This window comes from Phyllobates terribilis, unplaced genomic scaffold, assembly GCF_046119375.1.
Source record: "Phyllobates terribilis strain yellow unplaced genomic scaffold, ASM4611937v1 Scaffold_4__5_contigs__length_816908805, whole genome shotgun sequence".
Classification (NCBI taxonomy): Eukaryota; Metazoa; Chordata; class Amphibia; order Anura; family Dendrobatidae; genus Phyllobates; species Phyllobates terribilis.
Window position 1 is genome coordinate 816,294,362 of NW_027362764.1, and position 21,009 is coordinate 816,315,370.

A 21,009-nucleotide genomic window follows, 5' to 3' on the forward strand; every position below is an offset into this window, starting at 1 on the left:
TGTAAGGGCATGGCGGAGCACTTCAGTGTACGGAGCAGTTGTGTAAGGGCATGGTGGAGCACTTCAGTGTACGGAGTAGTTGTGTAAGGGCATGGCGGAGCACCTCAGTGTACGGAGCAGTTGTGTAAGCACATGGTGGAGCACCTCAGTGTACGGAGCTGTTGTGTAAGGGCATGGCGGAGCACTTCAGTGTACGGAGCAGTTGTGTAAGGGCATGGTGGAGCACTTCAGTGTACGGAGTAGTTGTGTAAGGGCATGGTGGAGCACCTCAGTGTACGGAGTAGTTGTGTAAGGGCATGGCGGAGCACCTCAGTGTATGGAGCAGTTGTGTAAGGGCATGGCGGAGCACCTCAGTGTATGGAGCAGTTGTGTAAGGGCATGGTGGAGCACCTCAGTGTACGGAGCAGTTGTGTAAGCGCATGGTGGAGCACCTCAGTGTACGGAGTAGTTGTGTAAGCACATGGCGGAGCACCTCAGTGTACGGAGCAGTTGTGTAAAGGCATGGCGGAGCACCTCAGTGTATGGAGCAGTTGTGTAAGGGCATGGTGGAGCACCTCAGTGTACGGAGCAGTTGTGTAAGGGCATGGCGGAGCACCTCAGTGTATGGAGCAGTTGTGTAAGGGCATGGCGGAGCACCTCAGTGTATGGAGCCGTTGTGTAAGGTCATGGTGGAGCACCTCAGTGTAGGGAGCCGTTGTGTAAGCGCATGGTGGAGCACCTCAGTGTATGGAGCAGTTGTGTAAGCGCATGGTGGAGCTCCTCAGTGTACGGAGCAGTTGTGTAAGGGCATGGCGGAGCACCTCAGTGTATGGAGCCGTTGTGTAAGGGCATGGCGGAGCACCTCAGTGTATGGAGCCGTTGTGTAAGGTCATGGTGGAGCACCTCAGTGGACGGAGCCGTTGTGTAAGGGCATGGCGGAGCACCTCAGTGTATGGAGCAGTTGTGTAAGGGCATGGCGGAGCACCTCAGTGTACGGAGCAGTTGTGTAAGGGCATGGTGGAGCACCTCAGTGTACGGAGCAGTTGTGTAAGGGCATGGTGGAGCACCTCAGTGTACGGAGTAGTTGTGTAAGGGCATGGCGGAGCACCTCAGTGTATGGAGTAGTTGTGTAAGGGCATGGCGGAGCTCCTCAGTGTACGGAGCAGCTGTGTAAGGGCATAGCGGAGCACCTCAGTGTACGGAGCAGTTGTGTAAGGGCATAGCGGAGCACCTCAGTGTACGGAGCAGTTGTGTAAGGGCATGGTGGAGCACCTCAGTGTACGGAGCTGTTGTGTAAGGTCACGGTGGAGCACCTCAGTGTACGGAGCCGTTGTGTAAGCGCATGGCGGAGCACCTCAGTGTACGGAGCAGCTGTGTAAGGGCATAGCGGAGCACCTCAGTGTACGGAGCAGTTGTGTAAGGGCATGGCGGAACACCTCAGTGTACGGAGCCGTTGTGTAAGGGCATGGTGGAGCACCTCAGTGTACGGAGCCGTTTTGTAAGGGCATGGTGGAGCACCTCAGTGTACGGAGCAGTTGTGTAAGCGCATGGCGGAGCACCTCAGTGTATGGAGCCGTTGTGTAAGCGCATGGCGGAGCACCTCAGTGTACGGAGCCGTTGTGTAAGTTCATGGCGGAGCACCTCAGTGTACGGAGCTGTTGTGTAAGGGCATGGCGGAGCACCTCAGTGTACGGAGCAGTTGTGTAAGGGCATGGTGGAGCACCTCAGTGTACGGAGCAGTTGTGTAAGGGCATGGTGGAGCACCTCAGTGTACGGAGTAGTTGTGTAAGGGCATGGCGGAGCACCTCAGTGTATGGAGCCGTTGTGTAAGGGCATGGCGGAGCACCTCAGTGTACGGAGCAGCTGTGTAAGGGCATAGCGGAGCACCTCAGTGTACGGAGCAGTTGTGTAAGGGCATGGCGGAGCACCTCAGTGTACGGAGCAGTTGTGTAAGGGCATGGTGGAGCACCTCAGTGTACGGAGCAGTTGTGTAAGCGCATGGTGGAGCACCTCAGTGTATGGAGCCGGTGTGTAAGCGCATGGCGGAGCATCTCAGTGTACGGAGCAGTTGTGTAAGGGCATGGCGGAGCACCTCAGTGTACGGAGCAGTTGTGTAAGGGCATGGCGGAGTATCTCAGTGTACGGAGCAGTTGTGTAAGGGCATGGCGGAGCACCTCAGTGTACGGAGCCGTTGTGTAAGGGCATGGTGGAGCACCTCAGTGTACGGAGCTGTTGTGTAAGGTCATGGTGGAGCACCTCAGTGTACGGAGCAGTTGTGTAAGGGCATGGCGGAACACCTCAGTGTACGGAGCCGTTGTGTAAGGGCATGGCGGAGCACCTCAGTGTACGGAGCCGTTTTGTAAGGGCATGGTGGAGCACCTCAGTGTACGGAGCAGTTGTGTAAGCGCATGGCGGAGCACCTCAGTGTACGGAGCCGTTGTGTAAGGGCATGGCGGAGCACCTCAGTGTATGGAGCCGTTGTGTAAGCGCATGGCGGAGCACCTCAGTGTACGGAGCCGTTGTGTAAGTGCATGGCGGAGCACCTCAGTGTACGGAGCTGTTGTGTAAGGGCATGGCGGAGCACCTCAGTGTACGGAGCAGTTGTGTAAGGGCATGGCGGAGCACCTCAGTGTATGGAGCCGTTGTGTAAGTGCATGGCGGAGCACCTCAGTGTACGGAGCCGTTGTGTAAGGGCATGGCGGAGCACCTCAGTGTATGGAGCCTTTGTGTAAGTGCATGGCGGAGCACCTCAGTGTACGAAGCCGTTGTGTAAGTGCATGGCGGAGCAACTCAGTGTACGGAGCTGTTGTGTAAGGGCATGGCGGAGCACCTCAGTGTACGGAGTAGTTGTGTAAGGGCATGGTGGACCACCTCAGTGTATGGAGCTGTTGTGTAAGGGCATGGCGGAGCACCTCAGTGTACGGAGCCGTTGTGTAAGAGCATGGCGGAGCACCTCAGTGTACGGAGCCGTTGTGTAAGGGCATGGCGGAGCACCTCAGTGTATGGAGCCGTTGTGTAAGCGCATAGCGGAGCACCTCAGTGTACGAAGCCGTTGTGTAAGTGCATGGCGGAGCAACTCAGTGTACGGAGCTGTTGTGTAAGGGCATGGCGGAGCACCTCAGTGTACGGAGCAGTTGTGTAAGGGCATGGCGGAGCACCTCAGTGTACGGAGTAGTTGTGTAAGGGCATGGTGGACCACCTCAGTGTATGGAGCTGTTGTGTAAGGGCATGGCGGAGCACCTCAGTGTACGGAGCCGTTGTGTAAGAGCATGGCGGAGCACCTCAGTGTACGGAGCCGTTGTGTAAGGGCATGGCGGAGCACCTCAGTGTATGGAGCCGTTGTGTAAGCGCATAGCGGAGCACCTCAGTGTACGAAGCCGTTGTGTAAGTGCATGGCGGAGCAACTCAGTGTACGGAGCTGTTGTGTAAGGGCATGGCGGAGCACCTCAGTGTACGGAGCTGTTGTGTAAGGGCATGGCGGAGCACCTCAGTGTACGGAGCAGTTGTGTAAGGGCATGGCGGAGCTCCTCAGTGTACGGAGCAGTTGTGTAAGGGCATGGCGGAGCTCCTCAGTGTACGGAGCCGTTGTGTAAGCGCATGGTGGAGCACCTCAGTGTACGGAGCCGTTGTGTAAGCGCATGGTGGAGCACCTCAGTGTACGGAGCCGTTGTGTAAGCGCATGGTGGAGCACCTCAGTGTACGGAGCCGTTGTGTAAGTGCATGGCGGAGCACCTCAGTGTATGGAGCCGTTGTGTAAGCGCATGGTGGAGCACCTCAGTGTACGGAGCCGTTGTGTAAGTGCATGGCGGAGCACCTCAGTGTACGGAGCTGTTGTGTAAGGGCATGGCGGAGCACCTCAGTGTACGGAGCTGTCGTGTAAGGGCATGGCGGAGCACCTCAGTGTACGGAGCTGTCGTGTAAGGGCATGGCGGAGCACCTCAGTGTACGGAGCTGTTGTGTAAGGGCATGGCGGAGCACCTCAGTGTATGGAGCCGTTGTGTAAGCGCATGGTGGAGCACCTCAGTGTACGGAGCCGTTGTGTAAGTGCATGGCGGAGCACCTCAGTGTACGGAGCTGTTGTGTAAGGGCATGGCGGAGCACCTCAGTGTAAGGAGCTGTTGTGTAAGGTCATGTTGGAGCACCTCAGTGTACGATGCTGTCGTGTAAGGGCATGGCGGAGCACCTCAGTGTACGGAGCTGTTGTGTAAGGGCATGGCGGAGCACCTCAGTGTACGGAACCGTTGTGTAAGCGCATGGTGGAGCACCTCAGTGTACGGAGCCGTTGTGTAAGCACATGGTGGAGCACCTCAGTGTACGGAGCAGTTGTGTAAGGGCATGGCGGAGCACCTCAGTGTATGGAGCTGTTGTGTAAGGGCATGGCGGAGCACCTCAGTGTACGGAGCTGTTGTGTAAGGGCATGGTGGAGCACCTCAGTGTACGGAGCTGTTGTGTAAGGGTATGGCGGAGCACCTCAGTGTACGGAGCAGTTGTGTAAGCGCATGGTGGAGCACCTCAGTGTACGGAGCTGTTGTGTAAGGGTATGGCGGAGCACCTCAGTGTACGGAGCTGTTGTGTAAGCGCATGGCGGAGCACCTCAGTGTACGGAGCTGTTGTGTAAGCGCATGGCGGAGCACCTCAGTGTACGGAGCTGTTGTGTAAGGGCATGGTGGAGCACCTCAGTGTACGGAGCTGTTGTGTAAGGGTATGGCGGAGCACCTCAGTGTATGGAGCCGTTGTGTAAGGGCATGGCGGAGCACCTCAGTGTACGGAGCCGTTGTGTAAGGGTATGGCGGAGCACCTCAGTGTACGGAGCTGTTGTGTAAGGGTATGGCGGAGCACCTCAGTGTATGGAGCCGTTGTGTAAGGGCATGGCGGAGCACCTCAGTGTACGGAGCCGTTGTGTAAGGGTATGGCGGAGCACCTCAGTGTACGGAGCAGTTGTGTAAGGGCATGGTGGAGCACCTCAGTGTACGGAGCAGTTGTGTAAGGGCATGGCAGAGCACCTCAGTGTACGGAGCAGTTGTGTAAGCGCATGGTGGAGCACCTCAGTGTACGGAGCCGTTGTGTAAGGGCATGGCGGAGCACCTCAGTGTATGGAGCCGTTGTGTAAGGGCATGGTGGAGCACCTCAGTGTACGGAGCCGTTGTGTAAGGGCATGGTGGAGCACCTCAGTGTACGGAGCTGTTGTGTAAGGGCATGGCGGAGCACCTCAGTGTATGGAGCCGTTGTGTAAGGGCATGGCGGAGCACCTCAGTGTACGGAGCAGTTGTGTAAGGGCATGGCGGAGCACCTCAGTGTACGGAGCCGTTGTGTAAGGGCATGGTGGAGCACCTCAGTGTACGGAGCTGTTGTGTAAGCGCATGGTGGAGCACCTCAGTGTACGGAGCCGTTGTGTAAGGGCATGGCGGAGCACCTCAGTGTACGGAGCAGTTGTGTAAGGGCATGGTGGAGCACCTCAGTGTACGGAGCCGTTGTGTAAGGGCATGGCGGAGCACCTCAGTGTACGGAGCAGTTGTGTAAGGGCATGGCGGAGCACCTCAGTGTACGGAGCCGTTGTGTAAGGGCATGGCGGAGCACCTCAGTGTACGGAGCAGTTGTGTAAGGGCATGGCGGAGCACCTCAGTGTACGGAGCCGTTGTGTAAGGGCATGGTGGAGCACCTCAGTGTACGGAGCTGTTGTGTAAGCGCATGGTGGAGCACCTCAGTGTATGGAGCTGTTGTGTAAGGGCATGGCGGAGCACCTCAGTGTACGGAGCCGTTGTGTAAGGGCATGGCGGAGCACCTCAGTGTACGGAGTAGTTGTGTAAGGGCATGGTGGAGCACCTCAGTGTATGGAGCAGTTGTGTAAGGGCATGGTGGAGCACCTCAGTGTACGGAGCAGTTGTGTAAGGGCATGGTGGAGCACCTCAGTGTACGGAGCTGTTGTGTAAGCGCATGGTGGAGCACCTCAGTGTACGGAGCCGTTGTGTAAGGGCATGGCGGAGCTCCTCAGTGTACGGAGCAGTTGTGTAAGGGCATGGTGGAGCACCTCAGTGTACGGAGCTGTTGTGTAAGCGCATGGTGGAGCACCTCAGTGTACGGAGCAGTTGTGTAAGGGCATGGCGGAGCACCTCAGTGTACGGAGCCGTTGTGTAAGGGCATGGCGGAGCACCTCAGTGTACGGAGCCGTTGTGTAAGGGCATGGTGGAGCACCTCAGTGTATGGAGCCGTTGTGTAAGCGCATGGCGGAGCACCTCAGTGTATGGAGCTGTTGTGTAAGGGCATGGCGGAGCACCTCAGTGTACGGAGCAGTTGTGTAAGGGCATGGTGGATCTCCTCAGTGTACGGAGCCGTTGTGTAAGGGCATGGCGGAGCACCTCAGTGTACGGAGCAGTTGTGTAAGGGCATGGCGGAGCACCTCAGTGTACGGAGCCGTTGTGTAAGGGCATGGCGGAGCACCTCAGTGTATGGAGCTGTTGTGTAAGCGCATGGCGGAGCACCTCAGTGTACGGAGCTGTTGTGTAAGCGCATGGCGGAGCACCTCAGTGTACGGAGCTGTTGTGTAAGGGCATGGCGGAGCACCTCAGTGTATGGATCCGTTGTGTAAGGGCATGGCGGAGCACCTCAGTGTATGGAGCTGTTGTGTAAGGGCATGGCGGAGCACCTCAGTGTATGGAGCCGTTGTGTAAGGGCATGGCGGAGCACCTCAGTGTATGGAGCTGTTGTGTAAGGGCATGGCGGAGCACCTCAGTGTACGGAGCAGTTGTGTAAGGGCATGGCGGAGCACCTCAGTGTACGGAGCCGTTGTGTAAGGGCATGGCGGAGCACCTCAGTGTACGGAGCAGTTGTGTAAGGGCATGGCGGAGCACCTCAGTGTACGGAGCCGTTGTGTAAGCGCATGGCGGAGCACCTCAGTGTATGGAGCCGTTGTGTAAGCGCATGGTGGAGCACCTCAGTGTATGGAGCCGTTGTGTAAGCGCATGGTGGAGCACCTCAGTGTACGGAGCCGTTGTGTAAGCGCATGGTGGAGCACCTCAGTGTATGGAGCTGTTGTGTAAGCGCATGGTGGAGCACCTCAGTGTATGGAGCCGTTGTGTAAGCGCATGGTGGAGCACCTCAGTGTACGGAGCCGTTGTGTAAGCGCATGGTGGAGCACCTCAGTGTATGGAGCTGTTGTGTAAGGGCATGGCGGAGCACCTCAGTGTATGGAGCCGTTGTGTAAGCGCATGGTGGAGCACCTCAGTGTACGGAGCCGTTGTGTAAGCGCATGGTGGAGCACCTCAGTGTACGGAGCTGTTGTGTAAGGGCATGGCGGAGCACCTCAGTGTACGGAGCTGTTGTGTAAGGGCATGGCGGAGCACCTCAGTGTACGGAGCTGTTGTGTAAGGGCATGGCGGAGCTCCTCAGTGTACGGAGCAGTTGTGTAAGGGCATGGTGGAGCACCTCAGTGTACGGAGCTGTTGTGTAAGCGCATGGTGGAGCACCTCAGTGTATGGAGCTGTTGTGTAAGGGCATGGAGGAGCACCTCAGTGTACGGAGCAGTTGTGTAAGGGCATGGCGGAGCACCTCAGTGTACGGAGCCGTTGTGTAAGGGCATGGCGGAGCACCTCAGTGTACGGAGCCGTTGTGTAAGCGCATGGTGGAGCACCTCAGTGTATGGAGCTGTTGTGTAAGCGCATGGTGGAGCACCTCAGTGTACGGAGCCGTTGTGTAAGGGCATGGAGGAGCACCTCAGTGTACGGAGCCGTTGTGTAAGGGCATGGAGGAGCACCTCAGTGTACGGAGCTGTTGTGTAAGCGCATGGCGGAGCACCTTAGTGTACGGAGCCGTTGTGTAAGGGCATGGTGGAGCACCTCAGTGTATGGAGCCGTTGTGTAAGGGCATGGAGGAGCACCTCAGTGTACGGAGCCGTTGTGTAAGGGCATGGAGGAGCACCTCAGTGTACGGAGCTGTTGTGTAAGCGCATGGCGGAGCACCTTAGTGTACGGAGCCGTTGTGTAAGCGCATGGCAGAGCACCTCAGTGTACGGAGCCGTTGTGTAAGCGCATGGCGGAGCACCTCAGTGTATGGAGCAGTTGTGTAAGGGCATGGTGGAGCACCTCAGTGTATGGAGCAGTTGTGTAAGGGCATGGTGGAGCACCTCAGTGTACGGAGCAGTTGTGTAAGCGCATGGTGGAGCACCTCAGTGTACGGAGCAGTTGTGTAAGCGCATGGCGGAGCACCTCAGTGTACGGAGCAGTTGTGTAAGCACATGGTGGAGCACCTCAGTGTACGGAGCCGTTGTGTAAGCACATGGCGGAGCACCTCAGTGTACGGAGCAGTTGTGTAAGCGCATGGCGGAGCACCTCAGTGTACGGAGCAGTTGTGTAAGGGCATGGCGGAGTACCTCAGTGTACGGAGCAGTTGTATAAGCGCATGGTGGAGCACCTCAGTGTACGGAGCCGTTGTGTAAGGGCATGGTGGAGCACTTCAGTGTACGGAGCTGTTGTGTAAGTGCATGGCGGAGCACCTCAGTGTACGGAGCAGTTGTGTAAGGGCATGGCGGAGCACCTCAGTGTACGGAGCAGTTGTGTAAGGGCATGGCGGAGCACCTCAGTGTACGGAGCTGTTGTGTAAGCGCATGGCGGAGCACCTCAGTGTACGGAGTAGTTGTGTAAGGGCATGGTGGAGCACTTCAGTGTACGGAGCTGTTGTGTAAGGGCATGGTGGAGCACCTCAGTGTACGGAGTAGTTGTGTAAGGGCATGGTGGAGCACCTCAGTGTACGGAGCTGTTTTGTAAGGGCATGGCGGAGCACCTCTGTGTACGGAGCCGTTGTGTAAGGGCATGGTGGAGCACCTCAGTGTACGGAGTAGTTGTGTAAGGGCATGGCGGAGCACCTCAGTGTACGGAGCAGTTGTGTAAGGGCATGGTGGAGCACCTCAGTGTACGGAGCAGTTGTGTAAGGGCATGGCGGAGCACCTCAGTGTACGGAGCAGTTGTGTAAGGGCATGGCGGAGCACCTCAGTGTATGGAGCCGTTGTGTAAGCGCATGGGGGAGCTCCTCAGTGTACGGAGCCATTGTGTAAGGGCATGGCGGAGCACCTCAGTGTACGGAGACGTTGTGTAAGGGCATGGTGGAGCACCTCAGTGTACGGAGCAGTTGTGTAAGGTCATGGTGGAGCACCTCAGTGTACGGAGCTGTTGTGTAAGGGCATGGCGGAGCACCTCAGTGTACGGAGCAGTTGTGTAAGGTCATGGTGGAGCACCTCAGTGTACGGAGCTGTTGTGTAAGGGCATGGCGGAGCACCTCAGTGTACGGAGCCGTTGTGTAAGCGCATGGCGGAGCACCTCAGTGTACGGAGCCGTTGTGTAAGGGTATGGTGGAGCACCTCAGTGTACGGAGCCGTTGTGTAAGGGCATGGCGGACCACCTCAGTGTATGGAGCCGTTGTGTAAGCGCATGGTGGAGCACCTCAGTGTACGGAGCCGTTGTGTAAGCGCATGGCGGAGCACCTCAGTGTACGGAGCTGTCGTGTAAGGGCATGGCGGAGCACCTCAGTGTACGGAGCAGTTGTGTAAGGGCATGGCGGAGCACCTCAGTGTACGGAGCAGTTGTGTAAGGGCATGGCGGAGCACCTCAGTGTACGGAGCTGTTGTGTAAGGGCATGGCGGAGCACCTCAGTGTACGGAGCTGTCGTGTAAGGGCATGGCGGAGCACCTCAGTGTACGGAGCTGTCGTGTAAGGGCATGGCGGAGCACCTCAGTGTACGGAGCTGTTGTGTAAGGGCATGGCGGAGCACCTCAGTGTACGGAGCAGTTGTGTAAGGGCATGGCGGAGCTACTCAGTGTACGGAGCAGTTGTGTAAGGTCATGGTGGAGCACCTCAGTGTAGGGAGCCGTTGTGTAAGCGCATGGTGGAGCACCTCAGTGTACGGAGCCATTGTGTAAGGGCATGGTGGAGCACCTCAGTGTAAGGAGCTGTTGTGTAAGGGCATGGCGGAGCATCTCAGTGTACGAAGCCGTTGTGTAAGCGCATGGCGGAGCACCTCAGTGTACGGAGCCGTTGTGTAAGGGCATGGTGGAGCACCTCAGTGTATGGAGCCGTTGTGTAAGGGCATGGCGGAGCACCTCAGTGTAAGGAGCTGTTGTGTAAGGGCATGGTGGAGCACCTCAGTGTAAGGAGCCGTTGTGTAAGGGCATGGTGGAGCACCTCAGTGTATGGAGCCGTTGTGTAAGGGCATGGCGGAGCACCTCAGTGTAAGGAGCTGTTGTGTAAGGGCATGGCGGAGCACCTCAGTGTACGGAGCAGTTGTGTAAGGGCATGGTGGAGCACCTCAGTGTATGGAGCCGTTGTGTAAGGGCATGGTGGAGCACCTCAGTGTATGGAGCCGTTGTGTAAGGGCATGGCGGAGCACCTCAGTGTAAGGAGCTGTTGTGTAAGGGCATGGCGGAGCACCTCAGTGTACGGAGCAGTTGTGTAAGGGCATGGTGGAGCACCTCAGTGTACGGAGCAGTTGTGTAAGGGCATGGCGGAGCACCTCAGTGTATGGAGCCGTTGTGTAAGCGCATGGCGGAGCACTTCAGTGTACGGAGCTGTCGTGTAAGGGCATGGTGGAGCACCTCAGTGTATGAAGCCGTTGTGTAAGGGCATGGTGGAGCACCTCAGTGTACGGAGCCGTTGTGTAAGCGCATGGTGGAGCACCTCAGTGTACGGAGCTGTTGTGTAAGGGCATGGCGGAGCACCTCAGTGTATGGAGCCGTTGTGTAAGGGCATGGCGGAGCACCTCAGTGTACGGAGCAGTTGTGTAAGGGCATGGCGGAGCACCTCAGTGTACGAAGCCGTTGTGTAAGTGCATGGCGGAGCACCTCAGTGTACGAAGCCGTTGTGTAAGCGCATGGTGGAGCACCTCAGTGTACGGAGCCGTTGTGTAAGGGCATGGCGGAGCACCTCAGTGTATGGAGCCGTTGTGTAAGCGCATGGCGGAGCACTTCAGTGTACGGAGCTGTTGTGTAAGGGCATGGCGGAGCACCTCAGTGTACGGAGCTGTTGTGTAAGGGCATGGCGGAGCACCTCAGTGTACGGAGCAGTTGTGTAAGGGCATGGCGGAGCACCTCAGTGTACGGAGTAGTTGTGTAAGGGCATGGTGGAGCACCTCAGTGTACGGAGCAGTTGTGTAAGCGCATGGCGGAGCACCTCAGTGTACGGAGCCGTTGTGTAAGCGCATGGCGGAGCACCTCAGTGTATGGAGTCATTGTGTAAGCGCATGGCGGAGCACCTCAGTGTACGGAGCAGTTGTGTAAGCGCATGGCGGAGCACCTCAGTGTATGGAGTCATTGTGTAAGCGCATGGTGGAGCACCTCAGTGTACGGAGCCGTTGTGTAAGCGCATGGCGGAGCACCTCAGTGTATGGAGTCATTGTGTAAGCGCATGGCGGAGCACCTCAGTGTACGGAGCCGTTGTGTAAGGGCATGGTGGAGCACCTCAGTGTACGGAGCCGTTGTGTAAGGGCATGGTGGAGCACCTCAGTGTACGGAGCCGTTGTGTAAGCGCATGGCGGAGCACCTCAGTGTACGAAGCCGTTGTGTAAGTGCATGGCGGAGCACCTCAGTGTACGGAGCCGTTGTGTAAGCGCATGGCGGAGCACCTCAGTGCACGGAGCCGTTGTGTAAGCGCATGGCGGAGCACCTCAGTGTACGGAGCCGTTGTGTAAGCGCATGGTGGAGCACCTCAGTGTACGGAGCAGTTGTGTAAGCGCATGGTGGAGCTCCTCAGTGTACGGAGCCGTTGTGTAAGCGCATGGTGGAGCTCCTCAGTGTACGGAGCCGTTGTGTAAGCGCATGGTGGAGCACCTCAGTGTACGGAGCCGTTGTGTAAGCGCATGGTGGAGCACCTCAGTGTACGGAGCCGTTGTGTAAGCGCATGGTGGAGCTCCTCAGTGTACGGAGCCGTTGTGTAAGGGCATGGCGGAGCTGCTCAGTGTATGGAGCTGTTGTGTAAGGGCATGGCGGAGCACCTCAGTGCACGGAGCCGTTGTGTAAGCGCATGGCGGAGCACCTCAGTGTACGGAGCCGTTGTGTAAGCGCATGGTGGAGCACCTCAGTGTACGGAGCAGTTGTGTAAGCGCATGGCGGAGCACCTCAGTGTACGGAGCAGTTGTGTAAGGGCATGGCGGAGCACCTCAGTGCACGGAGCCATTGTGTAAGCGCATGGCGGAGCACCTCAGTGTACGGAGCAGTTGTGTAAGCGCATGGTGGAGCACTTCAGTGTACGGAGCAGTTGTGTAAGGGCATGGCGGAGCACCTCAGTGCACGGAGCCGTTGTGTAAGCGCATGGCGGAGCACCTCAGTGTAAGGAGCTGTTGTGTAAGGGCATGGTGGAGCACCTCAGTGTAAGGAGCCGTTGTGTAAGGGCATGGTGGAGCACCTCAGTGTATGGAGCCGTTGTGTAAGGGCATGGTGGAGCACCTCAGTGTATGGAGCCGTTGTGTAAGGGCATGGCGGAGCACCTCAGTGTAAGGAGCTGTTGTGTAAGGGCATGGCGGAGCACCTCAGTGTAAGGAGCTGTTGTGTAAGGGCATGGCGGAGCACCTCAGTGTAAGGAGCTGTTGTGTAAGGGCATGGCGGAGCACCTCAGTGTACGGAGCCGTTGTGTAAGCGCATGGTGGAGCACCTCAGTGTACGGAGCCGTTGTGTAAGCGCATGGTGGAGCACCTCAGTGTACGGAGCTGTTGTGTAAGGGCATGGCGGAGCACCTCAGTGTACGAAGCCGTTGTGTAAGTGCATGGCGGAGCACCTCAGTGTACGAAGCCGTTGTGTAAGCGCATGGCGGAGCACCTCAGTGTACAGAGCAGTTGTGTAAGCACATGGCGGAGCACCTCAGTGTACGGAGCAGTTGTGTAAGGGCATGGTGGAGCACCTCAGTGTACGGAGCAGTTGTGTAAGGGCATGGTGGAGCACCTCAGTGTACGGAGCAGTTGTGTAAGGGCATGGTGGAGCACCTCAGTGTACGGAGCAGTTGTGTAAGGGCATGGCGGAGCACCTCAGTGTATGGAGCAGTTGTGTAAGGGCATGGCGGAGCACCTCAGTGTACGGAGCCGTTGTGTAAGCGCATGGTGGAGCACCTCAGTGTACGGAGCAGTTGTGTAAGGGCATGGTGGAGCACCTCAGTGTACGAAGCCGTTGTGTAAGTGCATGGCGGAGCACCTCAGTGTATGGAGCCGTTGTGTAAGCGCATGGCGGAGCACCTCAGTGTACAGAGCAGTTGTGTAAGCACATGGCGGAGCACCTCAGTGTACGGAGCAGTTGTGTAAGGGCATGGCGGAGCACCTCAGTGTACGAAGCCGTTGTGTAAGTGCATGGCGGAGCACCTCAGTGTACGAAGCCGTTGTGTAAGCGCATGGTGGAGCACCTCAGTGTACGGAGCCGTTGTGTAAGGGCATGGCGGAGCACCTCAGTGTATGGAGCCGTTGTGTAAGCGCATGGCGGAGCACTTCAGTGTACGGAGCTGTTGTGTAAGGGCATGGCGGAGCACCTCAGTGTACGGAGCTGTTGTGTAAGGGCATGGCGGAGCACCTCAGTGTACGGAGCAGTTGTGTAAGGGCATGGCGGAGCACCTCAGTGTATGGAGCCGTTGTGTAAGCGCATGGCGGAGCACCTCAGTGTACGGAGCAGTTGTGTAAGCGCATGGTGGAGCACCTCAGTGTACGGAGCCGTTGTGTAAGCGCATGGTGGAGCACCTCAGTGTACGGAGCAGTTGTGTAAGCGCATGGTGGAGCACCTCAGTGTACGGAGCAGTTGTGTAAGCGCATGGTGGAGCTCCTCAGTGTACGGAGCCGTTGTGTAAGCGCATGGCGGAGCACCTCAGTGTACGGAGCCGTTGTGTAAGCGCATGGTGGAGCACCTCAGTGTACGGAGCAGTTGTGTAAGCGCATGGTGGAGCTCCTCAGTGTACGGAGCCGTTGTGTAAGCGCATGGTGGAGCTCCTCAGTGTACGGAGCCGTTGTGTAAGCGCATGGTGGAGCACCTCAGTGTACGGAGCCGTTGTGTAAGCGCATGGTGGAGCACCTCAGTGTACGGAGCCGTTGTGTAAGCGCATGGTGGAGCTCCTCAGTGTACGGAGCCGTTGTGTAAGGGCATGGTGGAGCACCTCAGTGTATGGAGCCGTTGTGTAAGCGCATGGCGGAGCTGCTCAGTGTATGGAGCTGTTGTGTAAGGGCATGGCGGAGCACCTCAGTGCACGGAGCCGTTGTGTAAGCGCATGGCGGAGCACCTCAGTGTACGGAGCCGTTGTGTAAGCGCATGGTGGAGCACCTCAGTGTACGGAGCAGTTGTGTAAGGGCATGGCGGAGCACCTCAGTGCACGGAGCCGTTGTGTAAGCGCATGGCGGAGCACCTCAGTGTACGGAGCCGTTGTGTAAGCGCATGGCGGAGCACCTCAGTGTACGGAGCAGTTGTGTAAGGGCATGGCGGAGCACCTCAGTGCACGGAGCCGTTGTGTAAGCGCATGGCGGAGCACCTCAGTGTACGGAGCCGTTGTGTAAGCGCATGGTGGAGCACCTCAGTGTACGGAGCAGTTGTGTAAGCGCATGGTGGAGCACCTCAGTGTACGGAGCAGTTGTGTAAGCGCATGGCGGAGCACCTCAGTGTACGGAGCAGTTGTGTAAGCGCATGGCGGAGCACCTCAGTGTACGGAGCCGTTGTGTAAGCGCATGGTGGAGCACCTCAGTGTACGGAGCAGTTGTGTAAGGGCATGGTGGAGCACCTCAGTGTACGGAGCCGTTGTGTAAGCGCATGGTGGAGCACCTCAGTGTATGGAGCAGTTGTGTAAGGGCATGGCGGAGCACCTCAGTGTACGGAGCCGTTTTGTAAGGGCATGGTGGAGCACCTCAGTGTACGGAGCAGTTGTGTAAGGGCATGGAGGAGCACCTCAGTGTACGGAGCAGTTGTGTAAGGGCATGGCGGAGCACCTCAGTGTACGGAGCCGTTGTGTAAGGGCATGGTGGAGCACCTCACTGTACGGAGCAGTTGTGTAAGCGCATGGTGGAGCACTTCAGTGTACGGAGCCGTTGTGTAAGGGCATGGCGGAGAACCTCAGTGTACGGAGCAGTTGTGTAAGGGCATGGCGGAGAACCTCAGTGTACGGAGCCGTTGTGTAAGGGCATGGTGGAGCACCTCAGTGTACGGAGCTGTTGTGTAAGCGCATGGCGGAGCACCTCAGTGTACGGAGCCATTGTGTAAGGGCATGGCGGAGCACCTCAGTGTACGGAGCAGTTGTGTAAGGGCATGGCGGAGCACCTCAGTGTACGGAGCTGTTGTGTAAGGGCATGGTGGAGCACCTCAGTGTACGGAGCTGTTGTGTAAGGGCATGGCGGAGCACCTCAGTGTACGGAGCAGTTGTGTAAGCGCATGGTGGAGCACCTCAGTGTACGGAGCAGTTGTGTAAGGGCATGGCGGAGCACCTCAGTGTACGGAGCTGTTGTGTAAGGGCATGGTGGAGCACTTCAGTGTACGGAGCTGTTGTGTAAGCGCATGGCGGAGCACCTCAGTGTACGGAGCCGTTGTGTAAGCGCATGGTGGAGCACCTCAGTGTACGAAGCCGTTGTGTAAGCGCATGGCGGAGCACCTCAGTGTACGGAGCCGTTGTGTAAGCGCATGGCGTAGCACCTTAGTGTACGGAGCTGTTGTGTAAGGGCATGGCGTAGCACCTCAGTGTACGGAGCTGTTGTGTAAGGGCATGGCGTAGCACCTTAGTGTACGGAGCTGTTGTGTAAGGGCATGGCGTAGCACCTCAGTGTACGGAGCTGTTGTGTAAGGGCATGGCGTAGCACCTTAGTGTACGGAGCCGTTGTGTAAGCGCATGGTGGAGCACCTCAGTGTACGGAGCCGTTGTGTAAGCGCATGGCGGAGCAACTCAGTGTACGAAGCCGTTGTGTAAGTGCATGGTGGAGCACCTCAGTGTACGAAGCCGTTGTGTAAGTGCATGGCGTCGCACCTTAGTGTACGGAGCTGTTGTGTAAGGGCATGGCGTAGCACCTTAGTGTACGGAGCCGTTGTGTAAGCGCATGGCGTAGCACCTTAGTGTACGGAGCCGTTGTGTAAGCGCATGGTGGAGCACCTCAGTGTACGGAGCCGTTGTGTAAGCGCATGGTGGAGCACCTCAGTGTACGAAGCCGTTGTGTAAGTGCATGGCGGAGCTCCTCAGTGTACGGAGCTGTTGTGTAAGGGCATGGCGTAGCACCTTAGTGTACGGAGCCGTTTTGTAAGCGCATGGTGGAGCACCTCAGTGTACGGAGCCGTTGTGTAAGCGCATGGCGGAGCACCTCAGTGTACGAAGCCGTTGTGTAAGTGCATGGCGGAGCTCCTCAGTGTACGGAGCTGTTGTGTAAGGCCATGGCGGAGCACCTCAGTGTACGGAGCTGTCGTGTAAGGGCATGGCGGAGCACCTCAGTGTACGGAGCTGTCGTGTAAGGGCATGGCGGAGCACCTCAGTGTACGGAGCTGTTGTGTAAGGTCTTGGTGGAGCACCTCAGTGTACGGAGCTGTTGTGTAAGGCCATGGCGGAGCACCTCAGTGTACGGAGCTGTCGTGTAAGGGCATGGCGGAGCACCTCAGTGTACGGAGCTGTCGTGTAAGGGCATGGCGGAGCACCTCAGTGTACGGAGCTGTTGTGTAAGGTCTTGGCGGAGCACCTCAGTGTACGGAGCTGTCGTGTAAGGGCATGGCGGAGCACCTCAGTGTACGGAGCTGTTGTGTAAGGTCATGGCGGAGCACCTCAGTGTACGGAGCTGTCGTGTAAGGGCATGGCGGAGCACCTCAGTGTACGGAGCTGTTGTGTAAGCGCATGGCGGAGCACCTCAGTGTACGGAGCCGTTGTGTAAGGGCATGGTGGAGCACCTCAGTGTACGGAGCAGTTGTGTAAGCGCATGGCGGAGCACCTCAGTGTACGGAGCCGTTGTGTAAGGGCATGGCGGAGCACCTTAGTGTACGGAGCCGTTGTGTAAGGGCATGGCGGAGCACCTCAGTGTACGGAGCAGTTGTGTAAGCGCATGGCGGAGCACCTCAGTGTATGGAGCCGTTGTGTAAGCGCATGGCGGAGCACCTCAGTGTACGGAGCCGCTGTGTAAGCGCATGGTGGAGCACCTCAGTGTACGGAGCAGTTGTGTAAGCGCATGGTGGAGCACCTCAGTGTACGGAGCCGTTGTGTAAGCGCATGGTGGAGCACCTCAGTGTACGGAGCAGTTGTGTAAGCGCATGGCGGAGCTCCTCAGTGTACGGAGCAGTTGTGTAAGCGCATGGTGGAGCACCTCAGTGTACGGAGCTGTTGTGTAAGGGCATGGCGGAGCACCTCAGTGTACGGAGCCGTTGTGTAAGGGCATGGCGGTGCACCTTAGTGTACGGAGCCGTTGTGTAAGGGCATGGCGGAGCACCTCAGTGTACGGAGCAGTTGTGTAAGCGCATGGCGGAGCACCTCAGTGTACGGAGCTGTTGTGTAAGGGCATGGTGGAGCACCTCAGTGTACGGAGCTGTTGTGTAAGCGCATGGCGGAGCACCTCAGTGTATGGAGCCGTTGTGTAAGGGCATGGCGGTGCACCTTAGTGTACGGAGCCGTTGTGTAAGGGCATGGCGGAGCACCTCAGTGTACGGAGCCGTTGTGTAAGCGCATGGCGGAGCACCTCAGTGTACGAAGCCGTTGTGTAAGTGCATGGCGGAGCACCTCAGTGTACGGAGCTGTTGTGTAAGGTCATGGCGGAGCACCTCAGTGTACGGAGCTGTCGTGTAAGGGCATGGCGGAGCACCTCAGTGTACGGAGCTGTTGTGTAAGCGCATGGCGGAGCACCTCAGTGTACGGAGCCGTTGTGTAAGGGCATGGTGGAGCACCTCAGTGTACGGAGCAGTTGTGTAAGCGCATGGCGGAGCACCTCAGTGTACGGAGCCGTTGTGTAAGGGCATGGCGGAGCACCTCAGTGTACGGAGCAGTTGTGTAAGGGCATGGCGGAGCACCTCAGTGTACGGAGCCGTTGTGTAAGGGCATGGCGGAGCACCTCAGTGTACGGAGCCGTTGTGTAAGGGCATGGCGGAGCACCTCAGTGTACGGAGCAGTTGTGTAAGGGCATGGCGGAGCACCTCAGTGTATGGAGCAGTTGTGTAAGGGCATGGTGGAGCACCTCAGTGTATGGAACAGTTGTGTAAGGGCATGGCGGAGCACCTCAGTGTACGGAGCAGTTGTGTAAGGGCATGGCGGAGCACCTCAGTGTACGGAGCAGTTGTGTAAGGGCATGGCGGAGCACCTCAGTGTACGGAGCAGTTGTGTAAGCGCATGGTGGAGCACCTCAGTGTATGGAGCAGTTGTGTAAGGGCATGGCGGAGCACCTCAGTGTACGGAGCAGTTGTGTAAGGGCATGGCGGAGCACCTCAGTGTACGGAGCAGTTGTGTAAGGGCATGGTGGAGCACCTCAGTGTACGGAGCGTTGTGTAAGCGCATGGTGGAGCACCTCAGTGTACGGAGCCGTTGTGTAAGGGCATGGCGGAGCACCTCAGTGTACGGAGCCGTTGTGTAAGGGCATGGCGGAGCACCTCAGTGTACGGAGCAGTTGTGTAAGGGCATGGCGGAGCACCTCAGTGTATGGAGCAGTTGTGTAAGGGCATGGTGGAGCACCTCAGTGTACGGAGTAGTTGTGTAAGCGCATGGTGGAGCACCTCAGTGTACGGAGCAGTTGTGTAAGGGGATGGTGGAGCACCTCAGTGTACAGAGTAGTTGTGTAAGGGCATGGTGGAGCACCTCAGTGTATAGAGCCGTTGTGTAAGCGCATGGCGGAGCACCTCAGTGTACGGAGCAGTTGTGTAAGGTCATGGTGGAGCACCTCAGTGTACGAAGCAGTTGTGTAAGGGCATGGCGGAGCACCTCAGTGTATAGAGCCGTTGTGTAAGCGCATGGCGGAGCACCTCAGTGTACGGAGCAGTTGTGTAAGTTCATGGTGGAGCACCTCAGTGTACGGAGCAGTTGTGTAAGCGCATGGCGGAGCACCTCAGTGTATGGAGCCGTTGTGTAAGCGCATGGCGGAGCACCTCAGTGTACGGAGCAGTTGTGTAAGGTCATGGTGGAGCACCTCAGTGTACGGAGCAGTTGTGTAAGCGCATGGCGGAGCACCTCAGTGTATGGAGCCGTTGTGTAAGCGCATGGTGGAGCACCTCAGTGTACGGAGCTGTTGTGTAAGCGCATGGTGGAGCACCTCAGTGTACGGAGCCGTTGTGTAAGCGCATGGCGGAGCACCTCAGTGTACGGAGCTGTTGTGTAAGCGCATGGCGGAGCACCTCAGTGTACGGAGCCGTTGTGTAAGGGCATGATGGAGCACCTCAGTGTACGGAGCCGTTGTGTAAGCGCATGGCGTAGCACCTCAGTGTACGGAGCTGTTGTGTAAGGGCATGGCGTAGCACCTTAGTGTACGGAGCCGTTTTGTAAGCGCATGGTGGAGCACCTCAGTGTACGGAGCCGTTGTGTAAGCGCATGGCGGAGCACCTCAGTGTACGAAGCCGTTGTGTAAGTGCATGGCGTAGCACCTCAGTGTACGGAGCTGTTGTGTAAGGCCATGGCGGAGCACCTCAGTGTACGGAGCTGTCGTGTAAGGGCATGGCGGAGCACCTCAGTGTACGGAGCTGTTGTGTAAGGTCTTGGCGGAGCACCTCAGTGTACGGAGCTGTCGTGTAAGGGCATGGCGGAGCACCTCAGTGTACGGAGCTGTTGTGTAAGGTCATGGCGGAGCACCTCAGTGTACGGAGCTGTCGTGTAAGGTCATGGCGGAGCACCTCAGTGTACGGAGCTGTTGTGTAAGCGCATGGCGGAGCACCTCAGTGTACGGAGCCGTTGTGTAAGGGCATGGTGGAGCACCTCAGTGTACGGAGCAGTTGTGTAAGCGCATGGCGGAGCACCTCAGTGTACGGAGCCGTTGTGTAAGGGCATGGCGGAGCACCTTAGTGTACGGAGCCGTTGTGTAAGGGCATGGCGGAGCACCTCAGTGTACGGAGCAGTTGTGTAAGCGCATGGCGGAGCACCTCAGTGTACGGAGCCGCTGTGTAAGCGCATGGTGGAGCACCTCAGTGTACGGAGCAGTTGTGTAAGCGCATGGTGGAGCACCTCAGTGTACGGAGCCGTTGTGTAAGCGCATGGTGGAGCACCTCAGTGTACGGAGCAGTTGTGTAAGCGCATGGCGGAGCTCCTCAGTGTACGTAGCAGTTGTGTAAGCGCATGGTGGAGCACCTCAGTGTACGGAGCTGTTGTGTAAGGGCATGGCGGAGCACCTCAGTGTACGGAGCCGTTGTGTAAGGGCATGGCGGTGCACCTTAGTGTACGGAGCCGTTGTGTAAGGGCATGGCGGAGCACCTCAGTGTACGGAGCAGTTGTGTAAGCGCATGGTGGAGCACCTCAGTGTACGGAGCTGTTGTGTAAGCGCATGGCGGAGCACCTCAGTGTACGGAGCCGTTGTGTAACGGCATGGCGGTGCACCTTAGTGTACGGAGCCGTTGTGTAAGGGCATGGCGGAGCACCTCAGTGTACGGAGCCGTTGTGTAAGCGCATGGCGGAGCACCTCAGTGTACGAAGCCGTTGTGTAAGTGCATGGCGGAGCACCTCAGTGTACGGAGCTGTTGTGTAAGGTTATGGCGGAGCACCTCAGTGTACGGAGCTGTCGTGTAAGGGCATGGCGGAGCACCTCAGTGTACGGAGCTGTTGTGTAAGTGCATGGCGGAGCACCTCAGTGTACGGAGCCGTTGTGTAAGGGCATGGTGGAGCACCTCAGTGTACGGAGCAGTTGTGTAAGCGCATGGCGGAGCACCTCAGTGTACGGAGTAGTTGTGTAAGGGCATGGCGGAGCACCTCAGTGTACGGAGCAGTTGTGTAAGGGCATGGCGGAGCACCTCAGTGTACGGAGTAGTTGTGTAAGGGCATGGCGGAGCACCTCAGTGTACGGAGCAGTTGTGTAAGGGCATGGTGGAGCACCTCAGTGTACGGAGCCGTTGTGTAAGGGCATGGTGGAGCACCTCAGTGTACGGAGCCATTGTGTAAGGGCATGGCGGAG